Source organism: Scyliorhinus torazame, chromosome 1 (assembly GCF_047496885.1).
Source record: "Scyliorhinus torazame isolate Kashiwa2021f chromosome 1, sScyTor2.1, whole genome shotgun sequence".
Lineage (NCBI taxonomy): Eukaryota > Metazoa > Chordata > Chondrichthyes > Carcharhiniformes > Scyliorhinidae > Scyliorhinus > Scyliorhinus torazame.
In genome coordinates this window covers 319,241,406-319,261,177 of record NC_092707.1, presented here as the reverse complement: position 1 = coordinate 319,261,177, position 19,772 = coordinate 319,241,406, and positions in this window count along the sequence as shown.

The following is a 19,772-nucleotide window of genomic DNA, read 5'->3' as shown; positions in this document are numbered from 1 at the left end:
GAAGTCTGTGACGGTGGTGGCATACTCATTTAAGTTGGTCGCTGAGTTCTTAAATATGGACCAGTCCACTGTCTCTAAGCAGTCACGTAAGAGCTCTTCTGACTCCTCGGACCAGCACTGCACAACCTTCTTCCTTGTAGTGTTCCATTATTTTTCTTGTCTGAACCATAATGTTTTGTAGTTAATTGGATAATGTTTGAATGCAGGTGCTAAGTGTTCGCTAAGCATTCACTTAAGCCCCTTACAAATAGACACAAATTAAAGCTGTGGTTGTTTGATTTGGATGAGTATGCTTGGAATGTGTTACTCTGTAAATAAATATAAAAGTGTGTGAAGATTGACTTCATATCTATCTTTCACCAAGGGGCTTTCTGGAATAGAACATGGATGTAGATATGGTTGCACGTCAGAAAATTAGACTCCCAGAGACCAATCTGTAGAATGACAGGATTTAAATGTAAAAAGTGTCAGGTATGATGACCCTCTTCTGTTCCCAGGGTTTGAACCCCATGACCAGTAAAGAGAATGAAGTGGTTAGTTGACATCCCTGCCAAAGAAAAATCAAGATGTGGCCTTGGTGTTGGCCCTTTTTATCATAAGTATTTTCTTTTCAGCTGGATGCCTGTCAGTTGGGTCGTGATGCAGGTTTGTAGCTTCTAGTAGAATTCTTCGATGAAATTCTCAATAGAAATGACCTGATAAATGCCTATGATACATGCTCACACTTTGTGATCGATTTCAAACAGATTTGGAGGAAGATATCGTGGACTCTAACAGTTTATATAAAGGATTGACAAAAATAAATTTGGGATCCATGCATCCCAAATTTCTTAGGTGTCTAATATGGACAGGTTCCATCTGGTGTTCAGTTATGAGAGATGGAGATCCTGTGGAATCAAGGCATCAATATAATGAAAGGATTAAACAGGCAAGATGATGAAGAAAACTCCTTTGGCATATCTGCCGATTAGTAAAAGAGCACTGCGATAGCAATGATAGGTGAAATAATCCAGGAATGCCCAAGAACAGTTAATAAGTAGTTTAGGTAGGACTCAAAATATCATTATGCAACTGTCCAAAGCAGGGAGGCAGAATCCATGAAATTACAAGTGACACAGATAACGGTGAGTAAGAAAATAAAGATAATGATGAATTCAAGCAAATTATAATGGTCACACAGGAATTTTTGTCAGCTGATGAATCTGTCAGTTGCAGTCTTGTTTATATGTGGAATAGATTGGTTGAAATATAACCTCATTCACTGTGTAGTGAGAATAGAAGCAAGATTAAGGGATATATATGTATTTACTTGCTTCAAGTTTGCAGATGACAACACATTAAGGTCTCTAAAGAGAGTTGTAATTCCTTGTAAAATAGATGGAGAAAGTCATTTTATAAAAATGTAGTCTCCAGTGAGATAGCTGTGCTGTTGGGTAAGCCAATGAAAAGCCCACAAAGGAACCTTGACAGGGAGTATGACAAAGTAACTATTTTTGGAAAGTCAGTGGATCTGCAGTTTTCTCATTTCGGTCACGATTGTATTCGCTATACCCAATACCTGATATTTCTCATCAGAGTGTTAGGCAAGTATTAATTGCATTAGATGATAAGAATCAGAGAGAAAATAATAGGAAGTTGCCTTAAATTACAAAGACACTTTGTTTACACTACTTATCAAACGTTAAAAAAAGACCTGCTAAAAATGCAGGTGTGCTTGATGAAATGTATAGAAGGTTAATGGAAGAGATTAGCGAGAAGTTTGAAGTCTGAAATATATATCAGAGAATGCCACCAAGTACTTATGTAAGTCTTCCATAGACCCATGACTGGCAGAATGGGATCAAAGAGTAGGAAAGCACCATGCAAGTACTGAGAATGAATCTGGAAGTGACATTTGCATCAGAAAATGATCAGTTACTGATAGTGCGAGAGAGGGTATAGTCCCGACAGCCACAAAAGTGCATAGAGAGGCTGCAGGGTGAATAGATTACACAGGGAAATAAAGGCCATATGCAGTCTCAGAACAGTACTAGAAGCAGACATCCACATGATTATGCCGTTTTGTTGGCTGCCAATAAACCTGGGAGTAGGCCAATGACTGACAAAGTGAATTAGATAGTAATAATAGGAGGTACCACAGTTCCAACTGTGGTCAATGTATGCACTATTACATTGTGATAGTACCACATACACATTTAAACTCCCAAAATTGGGGCCAGGTGAGATGTTCACATTTTCAAAATATCAAACCAACCCAACGCACCTACATTTTTTTTATTGGCGGGGAGAAGACACAATGAAACTGCTCGCAGGAGGCGGGATGGCAATTTTAATATTTGAATGAGGCTGGCGGCCACAGGTTTAACCCTGGCAGTTGAAGGAAGGTTTAGAGAGAAGGTAATAACTTTACAGCACTTTACTTCCTTGTCATCAGTGCCCCTCACAGGCTTTGAAGACCCTGTGTGAAAGTTTAGAATACAGGAATGAACACCATCCTGCGCTTGGGAATCTGACCCCCACCCCACCTTCACTCCACACTCCATGGGCTTGGGATCAGAGTTCTCTTGGGATTAAGAACCCTCATCCCAGGTTTGAGGGTTGCAACCTCTTTCCATGCTCCAAGTAGCAGCTGCAGGCTCTGTACCTGGTTCTGCAGCCTGCCCTAGCGTGTTCCTTGCCTAACTGGTGGCCAGGTCTGTCAATCAGGCTGATTTATGAATGTGACACCTGCTACAGAATAAAACACACTCTGTGGCATTTCAGCTGGACATCCTGATTTCACACTCTGTCCCCAACACCACTCCCACCAATATCATTGGCTCTTGTCAATTCTGAGGCCTTGCTATTCAAGTCCTATTTATTTGGTGGCAGCACAATGATAAATAGAAAGTCCGGGGACAGCGATCCCAGCGGTCATGCTACCATCTGCAGTTAGTATCTAAACCCCCCTTTTTTCAGCCTTTTCAACCGGTTTTACAAAAGTGGCTACGAATTCAGTTAAAGTACCTTATCTTTATTTTTTATTCCAGTTATGTCATGTAAGCATTGCTGGCTGGACCATCATTTCTTGCCCATCCTTTACTATTTCAGAGGGCATTTGTGAGATAACCACATTGCTGTGGACCTGGAGTCACATGAAGGCCAAACCAGATAAGGATGGCAGATGCCCTTCCCGAAAGGACATGAGTGAACCAGATGTGTTTCACAACAATGGTTTCATGGTTAGATTAGACTTTAAATTAAGATTTTTTTTATTGAATTCAAATTTCACCATCAGCCATCATGGGATTTGGACCCGGGTCCCCCTGATCTTGCCCTGGGTCTTTGGATTAAAAGTCTGGTGACAATACCGATTCACCACTGCATGAGCTTTATTTGAACACACTTATCTTCAGTGATCTGATCTACTTTCTTCCTTGAACTACACCCTTTACATAGCCCACTTATTTGCACCTTCCTAAAGACTATTACCACTGATCTCACTGATTATGTTAACCCAGAACTTACACTTCGTGCCACTGATGACAGGGAAATGAAAACTCCCAGGATAAGAGGTCCACGTCCCCTGCTCAGCTCTCTTTGATAATAGCCTGAAACTGGAAAGCCTATGCAAATGTTTGGCAAATGGTTTAGTAATCCAAATCACAGCTGTGATTCGGGTTTTTGTTCGACTGATGGTCCCAACAGGGCCTGCTTCTGTGCTCTAAACTCAGTGAGTCAAATTCTGAGTGTCTGCAGGCTGGTAATTATTGATGTCCTGACATCAATGCTGTATGCATGTGTAGTCTTCAAAAATTGACACAGCCTGCTTACACATGCATAATAACACAGGAGCAAACATAGAGTCAGGGGAAGGACATGCAGCCCCTTGAGCCTGTTTTGACATTTGCCGTTAAGTTATGTTTAACTCTTTAATTTCTCAAATATTGTGTGATGGATAAAATCGTACAATCGTTTATGTGTTTATTCTTTGTGTAATCATGGTGCTATCCTTTCTGCGGGCCCTCAGGCTCCAAAGGATGGTAACTATGTACATTCACACCTGCTAATGAAGTCTTACCATTTGCAGGAGAAAACACACTGGTCTGTGGCTGATAGAAGTACACTTATTGAACACTTTTAATCGCAATCCCTGGCTTCATGGTCAGAAAAAGCACGATGGATAGGTTAACTTTGTATACCTGAAATTACTGACAAGGCGGTGACCACCACGCAGCAGGTTGGTGCTATCTGGTATCGGTTGACATCAGAGCAAACAGAAATGGTATATTCTTGAGGCTGGTTTATTTGTGAAGGAAATACCAAATGAAAAAGGTGCACGTGTCAGTAAATCTTTGAGGGCAAGGGGCTGCTATTAAGCTTAGGATCAATAAAAGAATGCTGTGCTTTGAGTTTTTCAATTTTTGGTTGCACTTCAGCCCCATGCTCCTGGGACGGGATTTTCTAATCCCGCGGCAGTGTGCCCACGCAGTCGTAAACGCCGTCGCGTTTTACGATGGCGTGAACGGGCCACCCCAACGACTAATTCTGGCCCCTACAAGGGGCCAGCCCAGCACTGGAGCAGTTCACGCCACTCCAGTTGCCAATCCCGGCACGAACTGGGCTCCGCGTATGTGCAGTGGCTTCTTTTAATGCACCGGCCCCGATGCAACACGGCGCAGGGCGACAGGGGCCAGCGCGTAGGAAAGGAGGCCTCCAGCCAGAGAGGCCAGCCCGCTGATCGGTGGGCCCTGATCGCAGGCCAGGCCATAACGGAGGCACCCCCCGGAGTCGGTTCCCCCCTCCTCCCCCCACAGGCCACCCCCCGACCCTTCCACGCCGAGGTCCCACCGGCTGAGAGCAGGTGTGGACGGCGCTGGCGGGACTCGGCATTTTCACGACAGCCGCTCGGCGGTGGTCCGGCCGCGGAGATCGGCCCCCGACCAGTGCCGCGCCAACCACGTCGACGCCAATAGCGCCGATTCTCAGCTCAGCGGAGAATTGCATGCCAGCGTCGGTGCAGCGTGGTGCGATTCGCGCCGGTCGCGTGGATTCTCCGGCCTGGCCCTGGGCTGAGAGAATCCCGCCCCTGACCTTTTGGAGGGGAGGGAGGCGGACCTCCTTTTAAGTTTGCTCCTGGATCTGATAAAGATAGCGGTCAACAGGTCCAGGCAGCAGGTTGTCAAGTGAGTCGGCTGACCTAAATGTTTGCCCCTCAACCATGGTTATGTTCGCAGCTGGGTGGCCTTGGAGAGGGAGCAGGCGGCATCCACCAACACCGTCAAGGCCTTCTGTGGCTGATGGGTTCCGCAGGGGCTGGGGTCCATCATCACTCCCTGGAAAGACCTTTAGTTAGTTAGTTAGATTCCCTTTGACATTTTGCTTTTGTTATAGTGTCACACCCAGGGCTGTTATGCCCTCCCATTTATTGATTTTTAAAATCTTTCAAAAATGCAATAAAGAGTGCTTAAACAAAAGACCAAACACATGGAAAAGAAAAACTTTACCGTTGTCTACATGGACTTCAGCCAGGCCTTTGACAAGGTACCGCATGGTAGTTTGTCGTATAAGGTTAAATCTCATGGGATCCAGGTTGAGGTAGCCAATTGGATACAAACTTGACTTGATGACTGAAGACAAAGGGTGGTTGTTGAGGGTTGTTTTTCAAACTGGAGACCTGTGACCAGCGGTGTGCCTCAGGGATCACTGCTGGGTCCACTGTTACTTGTTATGTATATTAATGATTTGGATGAAAATTTAGGAGGCATGGTTAGTACGTTTGCAGATGACACCAAGATTTGGTGGCATAGTGGACAGTGAAGAAAGCTATCTCGGATTGCAACAGGATCTTGATCAGTTGGGCGAGTGGGTCGATGAATGGCCGATGCAGTTTAATTTTGATAAATGTGAGGTGGTGCATTTTGGTAGATTGAATCGGGCCCAGATCTACTCAGTTAATGGTAGGGTGTTGGGGAGAGTTATAGATAGTTATAGGAACAAAGAGATCTAGTAGTGCAGGTTCATAGCTCCTTGAAAGTGGAGTCACAGGTGGACAGGGTGGTGAAGAAGGCATTCGGCATGCTTGGTTTCATTGGTAAGAACGTTGAATACATGAGTTGGGATGTCTTGTTCAAGTTATACAAGACATTAATAGGGCTATACTTGGAATACTGTGTACAGTTCTGGTCACCCTATTACAGAAAGGATATTATTAAACTGGAAAGAGTGCAGAAAATATTTACTGGGATGCTACCGGGACTTGATGGTGTGAGTTATAAGGAGAGGCTGGTTGGACTGGGATTTTTTTCGCTGGAGCGTAGGAGGCTTAGGAGTGATCTTATCGAGCTCTATAAAATAATGAGGGGCATAGATAAGATAGATAGTCAACATTTTTTCCCAAAGGTAAAGGAGTCTGGAACTAGAGTACAGGGGCGTCATTCTCCGACCCCCCGCCGGGTCGGAGAATCGCCGGGGGCTGGCGTGAATCCCGCCCCCGCCGGTTGCCGAAGTCTCCGGCACCGGAGATTCGCCGGGGGCGGAAATCTCGCCGCACCGGTTGGCGGACCCCCCCCTCGATTCTCCGGCCCGGATGGGCCGAAGTCCCGCCGATAAATTGCCTGTCCCGCCGGCGTGGATTAAACCAACTTTTGAACGGCGGGACAAGGCGGCGTGGGTGGGCTCCAGGGTCATGGGGGGGCGCGGGGCGATCTGGCCCCGGGGGGGTGCCCCCACGGTGGCCTGGCACGCGACCGGGGCCCACCGATCCGCGAGCGGGCCTGTGCCGTGGGGGCACTCTTTCCCTTCCGCCTCCGCCACGGTCTCCACCATGGCGGGGGCGGAAGAGACTCCCTTCACTGCGCATGCGTGGGAAACTGTCAGCGGCCGCTGATGCTCCCGCGCATGTGCCGCCCGGGAATGTCATTTCTGCGCCAGCTGGGGGAGCAATAAAGGCCGTTTCCGCCAGCTGGCGGGGCGGAAATTCCTCCGGCGCCGGCCTAGCCCCTCAATGTTGGGGCTCGGCCCCCAAAGATGCGGAGCATTCCATACCTTTGGGGCGGCGCGATGCCCGTCTGATTGGCGCCGTTTTGGGCGCCAGTCGGCGGACATCGCGCCGTTTCGGGAGAATTTCGCCCCAGAGGTATAAGTTGAGACGGGACGGATACATAAGGGTCCAGAGGAACAATTTTTTAACACAGAGGGTGGTGAGTATCTGGAATAAGGGGCGAAATTCTCCGTCCCCTCGCCGGGTCGGAGAATCGCCGGGGGCTGGCGTGAATCCCGCCCCCGCCGGTTGCCGAAGTCTCCGGCACCGGAGATTCGGCGGGGGCGGGAATCGCGCCGTGCCGGTGGGCGGGCCCCTTGCTCGATTCTCCGGCCCGGATGGGCCGAAGTCCCGCCGCCAAAATGCCTGTCCCGCCGGCGTAAATTAAATCACCTACCTTACCGGCGGGACAAGGCGGCGCGGGCGGGCTCCGGGGTCCTGGGGGGGGTGCGGGGCTATCTGGCCCCAGGGGGTGTCCCCACGGTGGCCTGGCCCGCGATCGGGCCCCACCGATCCGCGGGCGGGCCTGTGCCGTGGGGGCACTCTTTTCCTTCCGCCTCCGCCACGGTCTCCACCATGGCGGAGGCGGAAGAGACTCCCTCCACTGCGCATGAGCGGGAATGCTGTCAGCGGCCGCTGACAGCGCTCCCGCGCATGCGCCGCCCGGAGATGTCATTTCCGCGCCAGCTGGCAGGGCACCAAAGGCCTTTTCCGCCAGCTGGCGGGGCGGAAATTCCTCCGGTGCCGGCCTAGCCCCTCAATGTTGGGGCTCGGCCCCCAAAGATGCGGAACATTCCGCACCTTTGGGGCGGCGCGATGCCCGTCTGATTGGCGCAGTTTTGGGCACCAGTCGGCGGACATCGTGCCGTTTCCGGAGAATTTCGCCCAAGCTTCCAGAGGCAGTAGTAGAGGTGGGTACAATTTTGTCTTTTAAAAAGTAATCAGACAGTTATATGGGTAAGATGGTTATAGAGGGATATGGGCCAAATGTGGATAATTGGGACTAGCCTAGCGGTAAAAAATGAGTGGCATGGACAAGTTGGGCCGAAGGGCCTGTTTCCATGCTGTAAAGCTCTTTTTGACTCACCTGAATAGCACCTTGATGGAGATGGATGCAAAATATTTATTTAATGCCTCAGCCATGCCCCCTGCCTCTATCTGTAAATCCAACTTTATCAGATGTACTCCGCCATTGCACCCTTTTGCTATTAGTATGCCTAAAGTTGACATTGGGATTCCATTTTAAGTTAGCTGCCAGTCTCTTTTCATACTCCCTCTTTGCTTCTCTTACTTGCTTTTCTATTTCTCCTTTGAACCTTCCATATTCAGCCTGATTCTCAATGGTATTTTCTACCTAACACCTGTCATAGGTGTTTTTCTTCTTTACCTTGATTTCTACCTCCTATGCCATCTAGGGACCATTAGATTTGTTTGGCCTCCATTTCCTTTTTGAGTGAATATACCTTGACTATACCTGAACTCTCAGTTCTTTGAAGTTTGCCCATTGTTCAGTTACTGTTGTTCCTGCCAGATTTTGGCTCTAATTTATTCAGCGTTGATCAGTTCTTTCCCCCAGTTAATTATTCTTACTCTGGATTATTCACTGTTCCTTTCCATAGGCAGCCTAAACCTTATGATACAACCATCACTCCCCTCCACCCCACCCCCCAAAATGTTAACCGACTGACACTATCTACTTGATCACCCCATTCCTGAGAACCAGGTCGAGCAGTGCCTCTTTTCCCATTGGACTGGACACATTATGACTGGACAGCATTTATTGCCCAACCTGAGTTGCTCCTCAGAAAGTGCTGGTGATCAGTCTTCTTGAACTACTGCAGTCTGCGTGGTGTAAGTACACCCACAGTGTAGTTAAGGAGGATGTTCCAGGATTTTGTCACAGCGAGAGTGAAGGAATAGCGATATATTTCCAAGTCAATATTGTAAGTGACTTGGAGGGACACCTCCAGGTGGTAGATTCCCAGTTATCTGTTGCCCTTTCTATTCTAGGTGATAGTAGTCATGTGTTTGGAAGGTGCTGCCAAAGGCCCCTAGGTGAGTTCATGTAGATGGCACAAGCAGCTGCCACTGTGCATCGGCAGTGGAGGGATTGGATGTAGAAGGGGGAGCAATCAAGTGGGCTGCATTATCCTGGATGGTGTCGAACTTCATGAATGTTGCTGGATCTGCACTCATCCAGGCAAGCTGAGAGTATTCCACCTCACTTCTGATTTGTACCTTGTTGATGGTGGACAGGTTATGGGGAGTCAGGACGTTAATTACTCACCGTAGGTTTACTAGCCTCTGACCTGCTCTTGTAGCCACAGTATGTATGTGGCTAGTCCAGTTCAGTTTCTGATCACTGGTTACCTCCAGGATGTTATTGGTGGGGGTTTCAGCGAACGTAATGCCATTGAATGTCAAGGGGCAATGATTGGATCCTCGTTGGTTGGTGATGGCCATTGCCTGGCACTTGTGTGGCATGAATGTTACTTGCCACTGGTCAGCCCTGGATATTGTCCAGGTCTTGCTGTATTTGGACATGGGCTGCTTCAAGAATCTGAGGAGGGGTCGTGAATGGTGCTGAACATTGTGCAGTCATCGTGCATAGCCAGCAGCGAACATCCCTGCTTCTGAACTTATGATGAGAGGAAGGTCATTGATGAAGCAGCTGAAGATGATTGGGCCGAGGACATTACCCTGAGGAACTCCTATAGTGATGTTCTGCAACTGAAATGATTGACCTCAAACACCACAGCCATCTTCCTTTGTGTCAGGTATGACTCAAACCAGTGGAGGATTTTCCTCATGATTCCCATCGACTCGAGGTTTGCTCGGGTTCTTGATTCTATACTTCGTCAAAAGCTTAATATCAAGGGCAATCATTCTCACCTCAGGAAATGAGCTCTTTTGTCCATGTTTATAGGGCTGGTTTAGCACAGTGGGCAAAAACAGCTGGCTTGTAATGCAGAACAAGGCCAGCAGCACGGGTTCAATTCCCGTACTGGCCTCCCCGAACAGGCACTGGAATGTGGCGACGAGGGACTTTTCACAGTAACTTCATTGAAGCCTACTTTTGACAATAAGCGATTATTATTATTATGTTTGAACCAAGGCTGTTATGAGGTCAGGAGCAGAGTGACCCTGGTGGATCCAAACTGAGCATCAGTGAGCAGGTTAATGCTGACTAAGTGCTGCTTGATAACACTTTTGATGATCCCTTCCATCACTTTACTGATGATCGAGACTGATGAGAAGGTAATTGGCCAGGTTGGATTTGTCCTGTTTCTTGCTGAGTAGATGCCAGAGTTATAGCTGTACTGGAACAACTTGGCTAGGGAAGTGGCAAGTTCTGGAGCACAAGTCTTCAGTATCATTGCCAGAATATTGCCAGGGCCCATAGCCTTTGCAGTATCCAGTGCCTTCAGCCGTTTCTTGAGATCATGCGGAGTGAATCAAAATGGATGAAAACTGGCATCTGTGATCTGGGGAGCTCCAGAGGAGACCAAGATGGATCATCCACATGGCACTTCTGGCTGAAAATTGTTGCGAATCCTTCAACCTTCTCTATTGCACTGATGTGCTGAGTTCCTCTATCATTGAGGATGGGGATATTTACGGTAGTTGTGGCATTTAACTTCTCTGTGGCATGACTTTTCCAGGTAGGGGTCACCCATCGGAGCATCTATATGCCACATGAGGTGATTACTTCGAGCCAAATTTACGGGTATCTGTATTGGCAAAATTTGGACTTAAGCTGGCAAATGTGCCTGAGGGGGTTGGGAACCTCTCATGTGCTGAAATTGCCCGGGATGCTGAAACTTCTGATGGGGCGTATCCACTGCCTTGGACCTTCTGTGATTGTCTTCAATATTGAGCTCAATATTGGAAACGTGGGCCAGACTCACAGGACTTACTTGGGCACATACCCAAGATGTGTTATGCGGGTTAATAGTTGGCCTAACTCAGCCAACATAACGGAACTGATTACCACAACCTGATTCAACCTGACTATCCTCATGGCCCGATCCGACTAGACCCCTAACCCGACGACACCTTCCCACACCTCACTAGCCCATCACGCAAACAAACTAACCCCTCCACCTCAACCACCCCCACTTGACTGCCCTCCCATCTGACTGCTCTCCCCTTGACCTGATGATCATCCCCGTTTGGCTCCTGACTGACAGGACGAACCACCACCCAATTACCAACTACTCACTAGCCCATTCAAAACCTTGCGACTTTTAAAAACTGACCTCATTGCAGCAGCTAATGTTGTAAAGAGGGAGCATATCCTCTTTTCATTTGTTTTCTCCTGCGCTCGCCAGTCTTGCCCTGGACAAGTTGTGCTGACTCAGCAATGCTGCAGTCAGGATCAGAAGTCTCAACTGAAAATGGGCAGTGCAGTTAGGTTGGAGAAAAAACTGCGGGCAGCAGAAATGTCCTAGCTTTGCCGCAGACCGGAAGATTTGGGCCATTATAATGTTTCACAAACTAAGTGTTGACGCCTGGACTTCGGTGGACTTCTCAGACAACTAAATTGGCGTCGGTCCCAGGGCAATTCATGATCCGTTAATGGGCTAGCAGCAGCGCCGTGGGGATCACAAATGATTCCAATAATAAACGGTGTCCGATTTAATGGGGCCGGATTGCCACGCGAGAGGCTGACAATCTGCAACCTCATATTGGCACTCCACACCCCACACACACCCTCATCCCAGCCAACACGATGGCAGCATGGAGAGCTGCATGCCGGTTTGCGGACGTCGAGCTGGAGACCATGCTGGACGCCGTGGAGGAGAGGCAGGCCACCCTGTTCCCCAGGGTGGGTAGAGGCTGCCACCTGCCACTGTACACCCGGCCTGGGGCAAGTGTCAGAAGCCGTGAGCACCATGGCTCCACTGCCAGGACCGGCCAGCAGTGCCAAAAGAAGCTCCACAATCTCCTCAGGGCCAGAGTGAGCAGGCAGCATCATGCCCCTGGCACCACCCCCGTCCCTCACACCCATAACCCCCCGCCCCACCCGGAGAGCGAGCGAACCTCACCCGCCAGCAGTGTGCACGCTCCCACCTGCACTGCATGCCAACAACCAGAAAGCGTTGGCCGGGTGCCCTGACCACAAAGGCCATCAGCTGCCCACCTCCTGTGCTGCCTGCGTCCAACTACCTAACACAGTGCACATTCCCCTCTTCACCAGGCTTTCTGTCATCCTCCCCCCCGCCCCCCCCCCTCCCCACCCAGGAGAAGCACAACCCCAGAGAGAGAGTGAAGACCAGAGGGGCCCCGCCGGACCTGCGACCCCTCCCGATGCAAAGCGGCAGGCACTGGACCCGGTCGGTGGGCCCAGAGAGAGGGCAATCACTGAGGTGGAAGTCAGCATCGGGCAACCGAGTGAGACCCTGCTGTGTTGTGGTTTCCCATGCCATGCAAGGCATGACTCCCCCCCCCCCCCCACACACACTCTGAACCCCCCTCACCACCCCCACACCACCCCACCTCCCCCATACCACCCACTACCCCAACCCGTGATCCAATCAAGTGTCATGCCTTGTGTCTTGCAGGATCACCTGGATGGCGGAACAGGAGGCGGTTGGAGCATCCCATGCGTGCCGGCCCAGACTCACATGTCCTGCAGCCTCCTGTGCCTCCCCGGCCCCATGCCCTGTCTATTCTGTCCTTCCCCCGCATCCTCCTCGTCAGGCGAGGCCTGGCAGTCATCCTCCGATTCCAGCATGTCGCCCCTCTGCTGCGTGATGTTGTGAAGGACGCAGCAGGTCACCACAATGTGGGAGACTCTCCTACTGCTATACTGGAGGGCTCAATCTCGCCCCTGGTCACTGCATGGGCATCATTGTAGCAGATCTTTGCGTTGATTAGTGGCCTCCGGATAGGCATCATCATGCAATAACTGTCACCCAGGAACCAATACTTCAGCCGGAGGTGCACCTCGAAGGTGTCATGAATTGTTGAGTGTGCCAGGATGAAAGCTTCATGCACACTGCTCGAGGATAGGGTGCAGATATGCATGATGTGCAGTTCATGGTCTTACACCTATTATACGTTCATTGTCTGGAACCACTTTCAGCTTGTGAAGACCGGCCATTCATGTGGCAGTGCTTGCAGGGGGACATGTGTGCTGCTGATCACCCCACAGACCTGGGGCACCCCAGCGATCGCGGCAAACCCCACTACCCGGACATCCTGGTGGGCACGGTCCACATTGAACCTGATATATTGTGCCGAGTAGGCATACAGGGTCACTGTTAGGGTGCGGGCGCACCTGTGCATCGTGGTCTGCGAGATCCTAGATAGGTCCCGACTCAGTGTCTGGAAGGACCCCGTGGCAGAAAAGTGCAGTGCCCATCACCTTGATGGCCACTGCAGTTCCAGGTGCATCATGATATGGCAGATACTCTGTATGGTCCTCCTGCTCAGCTGGAGTCTTCAACGACACGCCCGGTCCGGCAGGTCCTCGAGTGACAGTGTTGCTAACTTGGTTGGTTCAATTGGCTCTGTTTTGTAACCTTTGCTCTCGAGTCGCCAGGTATCTTTATGATACCGCCACTAGGTTCAAGTTCAAGTAATGATCAATAGCTCAACACACCAATTAGTAAGATTCAAATCAAAGCACATTTATTATACACAGTAATCACTACTCATGCATAAATTCTACTTCTGAGCTACTTCTACAACTAACAGGCCTATACTTAGCTTCGGACTGGCCCACCAGGTCAGGGGAACAAATGGCCTTTCGTTCGGATTCTGAAACTGTGGGATTCAAAGCCGGTATGAACTGGTAGCTAGGAGCGCCTATCTTGTAGCGAGCATCGACTTGAGACTTACTTCAGTGATGCGGCAGCTTGGATAGTTCACTCTCAAGGGTTGGTTCGCGTTGCTGAGTGACCCTGTCAAGAAGAACGATTTGAGCTTGGGGGCTTAACTTTATAGTCCCCAGGGGCTTCCCGCCTTTCGGGGCGGACCCTGTACCTGGTTCCAGGTGATTGGACTGTGTTCCAATCATGTGGTTTGATTTCTCCAATACTGGAGTGGTTCCCTGATCGATGGGCGGTATTCAGGTGTTCGTTAACCTCTTTTGTGTTGGCTCCTGCTGGTGCCGGGGAGTCTGGCTTAGCTTTGTTTGTCCCAAATGTTGCGATTGTTCCCGTGGATCGCTTATTAGTATGTAGATGGCTGCTACATTATTATGCAGGTGGCTGCTTGTATCGATGCTGTCTGGGCTTTTGCAGAGTTTAATACACAGTAACTTTCACCTGCTGGTTTCTGCCTGTGTTGGCTGAATTTCCCTGCAGCCTTTGCTGTTCTCCATTTTACTTCGGGAGTTGGCCAACCCAGGTGGCTACACACCCTCCTTGTGATCCTAATGCGAAGCGTGAAGGATCACATAACTGCGTTGTTCTCATTCCCTGACCCGGCGAGCACTCTTCTATGGCCTCTACACTGACCATAACTATGCAAAAACATTTTAACTAACAATTCTGAGGGGCGCTATGTCGAACAGGGGCATGCATTACAAAACAAGAAAATGGGAACCTCTAACTATCCTTAATAAACTACACTCACTCAAACATTTCATCACACTAACTCCCTGAACCATACAAACAAAATCATAGCAGTTTTATACACATTTTCCTGGCTTGGCAGTCAAGCTCAGGATTGTACAATTGCTCATGAACATTTCTTTATTTACAACAAATCGCAAATGAATGCTCTATAGTATAGATCGCGGGGGTCGGGGGTCTGGTCGTATCCGAAAATAGGGGATCTTATTCTATATACCGGGGTGCGAGCGCGGTAGGCTCTCCTCCATTTTCTCAGACGAATAGTCTGCATGATGCAGTAGAGTATCGCCAATACCAATAGGGATTCTATCAAGTAGGACAGGGAGTACCAGGTTATAAACCTGTCACACCAAGATGGTGTGGTGTCGCTTGTGACTGGGCTCTGGGTACTGTGGGGGAGTGAATAATTAACGGCTGGGGGAGTTGAGGTCAGGGGGTCCGCGTTCGCGCTCAACCAAATGTCCATGGTAACGATGAGCAACGCGGAGGATGTCCTCATGGTTCTTCTTCTTTCACTTCTCTTATCTTCTCTTCTCTGGTCCTGGAGCTTCTGGAGTTCTGTGGGATCAAGCATAGTGTCTGTTACTATCTTGGTTTAATATCTCAGAGGATAGCCTGTCTGTCCTTTAGTGCCAATTACTCCCTTTATAATTGGTCACTATATGTGACTCCCTCATTATTTTTCAAAAACCGAATTTCAGGACAAGACACACTTACAAATACTGAACCAGTGCGAGCCATCTCGCAGACTGTGCGATTTACCATCCAAATGTTTGAGGATGTAAATAGTATAAGGTTGGCAACCTAAGGGTTACCTTAAACAAAACAAAACTTTTTGAACAAAACTTTGCCGAAATGAGGTGCATATGGGCCGCAACTGGTAAGATTTGGACGGAGTCCTCGGGTAGGACGGCGACCAATGCCGTGTGTGCCCTACCCGAGCGTAGCTGACCAGAGGGGGGTTCCGAGGCAGGGCGGAGACCAATGCCGTTTCTCCACTGCCTGAGCAACCGACAAGAACGGGCAGGAAATGTAGTCACCGTGGGGGGTTGCCGTATTGGTTCTTCCCTCGAACCAGAAGGGCAGTTATGAACGGGGGTCTATGTTTCAGTCGACAGACGAGTTCCTCTGAACTGGCGTCTGGGACCTTAACAGTTCTCTGCGGACAAACTAGTTACTCTGAACTAGCGTCTGACCAAACTAGTTTCTCTGACTGCCAGTGGGCGTCAGAAGGGTGGTGGCGTGGGGCCGTGGGAATTTTGTTTCCGGTTTAACATACAACATTTAACAGTACAAGTACAAACAATATAAAACATGCTGCAGGTTCCATCAGAAAGGACACCGTTTTCTCCCAAGCGGTTCCTTTTAAAACATCATCTGGACACCTCAGTTATCAGTTGCGAACAGGGTCGCAAAGGGGTTCTCGTTCTGGGAGTCAGACTCAAAGTCATCATCTTCTCCCGGATGCCACACTCTCGAGTGTATCAGGGCTGATAGGGCTGCATGGTGTGATCTGGGATCGCTCTCGTCGTTCCGGACGAGTCTGTATGAATTATCTCTGTGCCAATAGGTGGTGTCTAGTCCTGTGGGGACGGAATCGGGGTCGTCATTGAAGGTCGGTGGTCGGTGGTGGATTTTGTTTAGGAAAGTGACCGTGAAGGGATCACTCGAATCGTGGTCAGATTCGCTGGGTGTCGGTCCAGTTGCATGGGGATAGTAGGGAGGTGTGCTGTGGCTATTGTCCGAGTCACAGTCGCTGTCGCTGCTGCTGCTGTCTGTGGGCGTTCTGGGGCGGAGTGTATATTTCGGGGGTGGAGTCGGGGTTGAGTCCGTGGCTGGGCTGGACGTGTTGGGGGAGGGTTGGCGTTACGTTGGCTGTGGGCGGGGCGTGGTGTGCTGTGTTGGGCATGACGTGGTGTGCGTGGTTAGACGGTGTTCCATATGCCTTCAGCTGGTTGACATGGAACCACGCAGTCTTTCCATTGGGGTACTTTATCTTGTAGACGGGAGGGCTTACTTTGTCCGCAATGGTGTACGGACCCGAGTACTTTGGTGACAGGAGTGTGCTGGGGTTGTATATGGAGAGCATGACTTGCTGTCCTACACTGAACTCAGTCGCATGCACTGTCTTATCGAAGCAGGCCTTGCTCTGTTTCTTTCTTGTGCCCAATTTCACTGCGGCTGATCGCTGAGCCGTTTTAACATTCTCCACTAATTGTTTGACTGTGTTCTCGTGTGTGAGGGCCGTCACTTCGGGGCTGGTCAAGTCTAAGCCTAATAAAAATTCTGTGCCTTTCATGGGGCGTCCGGTCATGAGGGTGTGTGGGGTGTAACCTGTGGATGTGGAAACTGTATTTCGCAAAAACATCAGCGCAAAAGGGAGGACTGAATTCCAAGTGGTGTTGGTTTGCTGGACCATTTTTATTAGGGTTGATTTTAGGGTCCGATTTATGCGCTCCACGATACCACTTGACTGGGGGTGGTAGGCAATGTGGAATTTTTGGGTAATGCCAAATATCATGAGGACGTTCTGCATGACACGTCCCATAAAATGGGAACCTTGGTCGGATTCAATGCTTCGGGGGAGTCCCCATCTCGTAAAGTTGTGGTGGCTGAGGACCTTGGCTGTGGTCTTTGCCGTGTTTGTTCGGGCTGGGAATGCTTCCTCCCATTTTGTAAACGTGTCTGTCACCACGAGTACATATTTATAACCATTCCTGCAAGAGGGCAGTGGTCCTATAAAATCAATCTGGAGGTTAGTCCAGGGGCCATTAACGGGTCAGGTGTGACTGAGCTGAGCCTTTTTGGCGAATCTGTCCGGGTTGTTCTGGGCACAGATAAGGCAATTCTCAATGTAGTGATTTACATCGTCCTTTAAATTCGGCCACCAGAAGAGCTGCCTGAGGTGGGCTGTAGTGGGATCGATTCCCTGATGTCCATGACCGTCATGGAATAAACAAATCAGTTGATTCCTGTCCTGTTCAGGAACCACATAAAGGGTGTCTTTTAACTCCACGCCGTCATGTGTGGTCAGAGCATTTCTAAACCTCTCATAGGGTGCTGGATAGTTTCCTTTTAAAATCTCCCTGAGATTGCTGTCCTGCTTCTGGGCCTGCACTAAATCCTCGCTCTTAGTTTGCGAGACCTGAACTGCATTCACTGGTGCGCTTTCGGGGGGTGTCCAAAAATATCCGTGCCTGGAACCTGCTTTAGCCAGTGCGTCGGCTTTTACATTTCCAGGGGGGGAGGAACGATGGTGACTATGAACTTTGACTATCCCAAAAGTCCTGTTCTGTGCTCGCTCTAAAATGTGACGGAGCAATGGGGCTGAAGGAAGGGGTTTCCCATCTGCCGAAACAAACCCTCTTGCTTTCCACAGGGGTAGGAATTCCGTGAGGCTGTTGCAGATATAGAGGCTGTCCGAATATATGTCTGCTGGACTGGGGAAGGAATCTGGGTGTTCCACTATGTATGCGATGGCCGCACGTTCTGCTGCCTAAGTGTCCTGGAAGTTTTATTGCTATTTCTTCTAGGGCGCATCCCTGCACGTCCTCGATGTAAATACCACATCCTGTTATGTTCTTCCCTTCTAATATTGTGGAAGATCCATCCACCTATATCTTTATGGGTTCGCACGTGTCTGTGTGCTTGGGGCTCTGGGTTGAACTACCTATCTTTCTGGGGGGTGTTTTAGCAATAAAGGAGCCTGTGTTGTGGTATGGAGATATAATTTCATATTTGTGGGGGGTTCCGGGGTACTGTAAGTTGTCGGCTAAAAAAGTGTGGGTCTTTGTCCTTTTAACAGTGATGTCCCATCCCTGCAAAAGAAGGGTCCATCTGGCTGCTCTAATCTGACTGACTACCGTCCTTGAGTCGTCCGTCCAGTAAAAGTTGGGTGGGTGTGTGTTCTGTGATGATTGTGATGGGGTTCAGTCCGGTTATGTAAGAAAAATACTGTGCAGCCCAGAATACTGCGAGCAGGTGCCTCTCACAGGCTGAAAATCCCTGCTCCACAGCATCTAAAACTCTGGGGGTGTAAGCCACGGGCCTTAACTGTTTTTGCCGTTCCTGGAGGAGCACGGCCGAAAGGGTGCGGTCTGTGCTTGCTACCTCTATAGCGTAGGGGGAAAGCAGGTCTGGAACTTGTAGTGCGGGGGCTGCCATGAGTACTCTTTTCAAAGAGTCCACAGCATTCGTATGCTGCGGAAGCCATTCCCAGGGGGCTCCTTTCTTTGGGTGGTCTGAGAAGGGTGCTGCCTTGCTGGCGAAACCGTCAATGTGGTTTCGGCAGTTACCAACCAGTCTTAAAAACGACCGGAGGGCTTAAACGTTCTGGGGAAGGGGCAATTTAGCAATCGATTCAATCCTTTTGTGCTCAATCTCGCGTTTACCATGTATGATAATTGTTCCCAAATATACCACCTTATCTTCCAAAATCTGGGCCTTTTTGGGGTTAACTTTACAACCAATTGAATGTAAAAGTTCCAGGAGTTTGGACAGAAGCTCAATGTGCTCGTCCTTGGTGTCTGTCTGCAGTAGTACGTCGTCTACGTACTGGACCAGACATTCGGGGCGAGAAAATTTGGCTAAACCATTTGCCAGCTGTCGGTGGAAAATGGAGGGGGAGTTGTGGAATCCTTGTGGCAGGCATGTTCACGTTTACTGCTGATTTTTAAAGGTGAAGGCACATTTGTACTGGCACATCTTTGCCAATGGAATGGACCAGAATCCATTCCTGATGTCCAAAACCGTAAACAATCGGGAATTGAGTCCCTGCTTGAGCATGGTCTTGGGACTTGTGGCTATTGTGGGGGCTGCTGCGGGGGTGATTTTGTTGAGTTCCCGGTAATCGATGGTCAGTCGCCATGATCCATCGGGCTTTCTCACTGGCCAAATCGGGGCATTATTAGTGGAGGCTACTGGTCTAAGTATGCCCTGTGGCCGCAGATGGTTATATTGTCGAGATACGGGAACGTGGCCCGTAACCCATGTTGATCAACCATCCGGTCCATCTCCCGTTGGAAGACCGAGACCCCGTTTGTGACGCCAAAAGGGACCTGTAGGAAATGGTATAATCGCCCGTCTGCCTCGAAGGCTGTGTACTTGCGGTCACTTGGGCGGATGGGGAGCTGATGGTAGGCGGACTTGAGGTCCACGGTGGAGAAGAC